Here is a 4,729-nt window from a genome sequence, read left to right on the forward strand (position 1 = left end):
GGTAATACCCGCCTAATTACGCGGTGGCCGCGCGATGGCAGCCTAGGGCGTATCGCCGCAGAGGCCGCCGCAGCGCTGCCGCCCGCGGACGTCCCTTGTCGTCTCTCTGCGTCTGCTGACCGCACAGTGGCAACTAATGAACATCCCGCTATCTCTGCGATGCCAATACGATGCGCTGACGTCGGCACTTGTTGTTGTTGTTGTTGTTCAAGTTCGTGGCTCAGAGGCTCGTGTACTACTGCTAATCTTCATTGGGATGCTACCGAGATCATTTCAAACGTTTTCTAGACGGTGTGAGAGAACTGAAGAAAATAATTTATTTTACGAAATACTTCTACAAGCCTTAAGTACACTGAGGAGCCAAAGAAGCCCCGGTATCCTGTAGAGCCCCCGCGAGCACGCAAAAGTGCCGCAATACGATGTGCCATGGACTCGATTAATGTATGAAGTAGTGCTGGAGGGAACTGACACCATGAATCCTAGAGGATTATATATTTACTAAGATGGTATATGTTCTTTCGGACATGTCCGAAAGAACAGATATCATCGGTGACCAAGCAGCTCTTTAGAATGAAATGACAATGAAATGAACAGCCTTAGCTGCTTACAGGCGTTGACATACGTCAATGGGGACAGATGAAAATGTGTTCTCCGACCGGGACTCGAACCCGGGATCTCCTGCTTACAAGGCAGACGCTCTATCCACGTGACCCACCGAGGACACGGAAGATAGCGCGACTGCAGGGATTTATCTCTGGCACGCCTTCCGCGAAACACACATTCTCAACGTATTGTCCCACACTACATTCGTAGTGCTCCCGTCTAGTTAATTAACCTCTGGGTCCAAGAATGCTTCCGTGTATATCTTTTCTTCTGTTGGTATCACACCTCCTCTTTCATCCTTTGATCCCGTGACGTATGTGGACGGATAAACGTAATTATACATGGAATATATAATAATCTGGGTTAGTCAAAGATGGTAGCAGTAGGGTAGATTAGCACCAACATAACAACGTGAGCAGATTCGGCAGAGAGTTCGTGATTCCAAAGATAGTGGGGATGAGCAGGGCAGAGTTTGTGAGGTTGGTTCTCACTGAGGTCATACCCCCACCACCAGTTTTTTTGAACGATTGGCGGTTGGTCCTGGAACGTGCCATGTTAGGACACTCTGGGGCCGCCGATTGAACGAGACGGACGCAGGGGTGTGGCGCTCGGCATGGATGGTGAGAAACGTTATTCATAATGTAGGTCTTTTGGGGTAACATTGATTATGAAACATGTTCAGGTGAATTAATACCGGGAAACGTTCAGCGACATTGTATTTGTAGAAATTTTTCAGATTAATGTGTTTCAACTAGCGGATTTGGCCGCGAGGTGATTGGGGGCATGAACCAACGGTTCTTGTTCTTAGGTCAATAGCAGATGGGTTCATTAATGTTTCGTGTGTTGCATAGCTTAGTTCCAGATACAATAAATATAAATTTTCCATGATTCTACTATTTATTTTACTCGTTTCTTTGTTGTAGAACTTGGCCACGTGTTGCCAGCTTTCATAACGGTAGTCACTGGATTTCCCTTTCGTTAATCATAGCATGCATAATGTGGAATCATGAAGCCTAGGCTGGTTTGCTCGCGTTGCATTGAGGTTGCATATTACGCGGTTTCAACATGAACTTATCCGCATGGTACTGCATGTGAAGTAACACAAGTAATGTTTGAGAGAGTGAAAGGTGGTATCCTTCCCTTCTCCGCGCATTAAATAGGTGTGACGATAACTGAATGGTGTTAAGAGGCCACCATTCAGTAACATTAATTTTTACCCATTTTAATCATTAGTGGATGTAATTGACAACGAAGTGTTGTCTATGTTTCCGGTATGACGAGATGCAACAGATAGTAAGTGCTTCATGAAGGTTTTGTCACTGAGAGTGGTAGTTTTCTTAAATATAATAGACTTCATGTATGTTTTGTCACAGAGAGTAATAGTTTTATTAAATATTATCGAAATAAATCAGAATGATAATTGAAATTCTCTCTTAGCGTTATTTAGTATCCTTCATCCATACCACTGAGATAATGACTATAGTCTATGAATTTTGAATCCAGGCACATCCATTGTATGTATTATGCACTCCATGCAACTAACTGAATTCATAGTATCAAAAAAAAAAAAAAAAGAAAGTCTTACAGTCCCTAATGTGCACGTATTGTTCCATGGCAATTCACCGATGTTGCGTTATCCGTTGCGTCATTTTCAAATTAGAATTCTATCTATTCTAGGGGTTTGATTACCCACATCTCAATTTATCGGGCCTAATTGAAAGAATTAGACACATAGCGGTAGAAATGGGAACCATGGAGCACTGCGTCCGCGTGTATTAAAGGGAGATACTCCTCACATGAAAATTAATCAGCTAAACAAAAGAGGGGTAAACTTTAAACTTGTTTACTTCCGACCGCAGCGCCGTATTCTGCCTGTTTACATATCGCTGTATTTGAATACACATGGCTATACCAGTTTCTTTAGTGCTTCACTGTATAATCTCCATTCTAGTTCATGACAGTTTCCTAACGTTTTGGTAACGTCTGTATTCCGGATACGGCACCTTCACTAATGAGCTGTCTAATTACTCGGGTCACCTCACTGGAAGCTCCACCAATATTGTATAAAAAAATTTCCTCTGGGTTGTTCCTTCAGTTTGGGAAGCGATGTCAGGTAGGGTCATATTATGACTATACGGTGGGTAGGGGAGTATTTCCAATTTAATATGTCGTGTGTGTCTATCGCTAGTAGGGCAACTGCATTATCGTGCAAAATGTTGACAACTGTTGCAGGCACATAAAGCATTCTCTGACGAATGTTCGGAGGCAAAACATTTTTCAGAAGCAGCTTGTAATACACGCCTATTGCAGACGTACCCTGGAGAAATCTTATCTGTAGCTATGACTCCATTCATATCGTACTCAAAGATAATTATCACTGTCACCTTTGACTGTTATCGGATGAATGTTTTTGACTGTGGAGAGTCGGAACTTTTCCATTGTGACGACTGAGACTTCAGTTGTGGCTCGAAATAGCGTAGCCGGGTTTCATCAAAATCAACAATCCTTTTTGAAAACAGTTCTCCCTCTGTGCGATATCGTAGAAGCAACTCTTCTGCTATTCTTTTGTTACGTACGTCTGCAATAGGCGTGTATTACAAGCTGCTTCTGAAAAATGTGTGGATCACATCAGACAGCAACCTCTCTCAACTATAACTTTCCACTTACGACTGTGTAATCGGAAGTGAGATACATTATGGCTTCATATGCAGTTTCCTCACACGTTTTTCGTCGATCCTCTTTCAAAATGTCAGTAACTTGAGAACCGCGCACGGTGGCCGCGCGTTCTGAGGCGCCTTGCCGCAGCTCACGCGACTCCCACCGTCGGTGGTTCGAGTTCTCCCTCGGGTATGATTGTGAGTGTTGTCCTTAGGGTAAGTTAGGTTAAGTATAAGAACTTAGGCTTCCGCATCCGGTGTCATAGAGATTAAAATTCTTCTGGGAATTATGTCGCGTCATTCCTAAAAACTAACAACAATAATAAACTAAAACCGACGTTTCGGCCGAATTGCATCGGCGTTCCCCAGAGCAGGACTGGTTTTGCATGGGGATAGGTGCTTCTATTTATTACGGATTATCGATGTCTGACGTCACTGTTGTAAAACTTTTCTTTGGCCCTGTAATATGATTGGTTAGTCATGACTTAAGGGAAGATGGAAGAATAGAGGCTATTCGTGGATTTCCATGTCGTCAACGATTGGTAGCTGTCCGCCAATCAGCGTTGGGCTTCTGACGGCAAGTTTTCCTCCTGTGAACTGACAGTTGCTCTGCAGCTGTTTGTGCAGATACGTCCGTGTCCCGTGTAGCTTCTGCCCCGCGACAGCTCGCGGCCCGTTGGACTGGGATAGCCGGCAGCCAGGACTCCGGGAGTTTGTAGCCATCGTCTCTGTTTATGTTGTCAGGCTCGTTAATAATTTCGATCGCCTCCCGTATTTTGCGTTTTCGCTTCCACGATTCTTTCGTCAGTACTCGGGCATCCTGAAACCTGATAGGTTGTCCACAGTCACGGTGGTGTTCCGCTATCGCCGATTTATTATGTTGTTGTATTCGTACACAGCGTTCGTGTTCTGCTACTCGTAAGCTGACAGGTCTCCCGGTTTCTCCTACCGCGCCGGATTAGACGCCCTCTCAGTAAGGAGGCCTAAGTCTAACGCACTCAACGGAAATTAAGTTGAAAAGAAAAGTTTTGTCGTCAAAAGAGTGAGAAATAACGTGGTGTACTGAAATACTGAACGAAACCGACCCTGTTTCAGGATAACAATGAGTTGCACTACTTACTGAACGCCCCTCGTAAGAAATATGAAATGTCAGTTTCGACTGATCTTCATTAGCCTCATTCGCCTGACAGCCTCTCACCAAGAGGGATTGCATGGCGTGCTCTCAATCGACAACTCCATGGAGACGAACGATCCAAATTTAATTTTCAAAAAGTCGTCAGTAAGAGCTGAGAATGCGGAGAAGTGTATACCATAGACGACTTGCCCTCCTGCCGGCATATTGCCGCACCCAGCACCGAACGTAGTAACAATTAAATTTTCCTTACATTTATGTAATTTTTTTTTTGAGAAATTATTTCTTTCCTTTTTAACGAATTTGTATTTGTATTTGTGCACACGATCACTGGTCA

General features: G+C 43.9%; 1 non-coding gene across 1 annotated transcript; it reads right to left on the reverse strand.

Moving 5' to 3' along the window:
- Nucleotides 1-647: 647 nt before the first annotated feature.
- On the reverse strand, nt 648-721 carry Trnat-ugu (transfer RNA threonine (anticodon UGU)). The gene has a single exon. It is a non-coding gene; the product is annotated as a tRNA-Thr (tRNA).
- Between the last annotated feature and the right edge of the window lie 4,008 nt (nt 722-4,729).

This window comes from Schistocerca gregaria, chromosome 6 (assembly GCF_023897955.1).
Source record: "Schistocerca gregaria isolate iqSchGreg1 chromosome 6, iqSchGreg1.2, whole genome shotgun sequence".
NCBI lineage: Eukaryota > Metazoa > Arthropoda > Insecta > Orthoptera > Acrididae > Schistocerca > Schistocerca gregaria.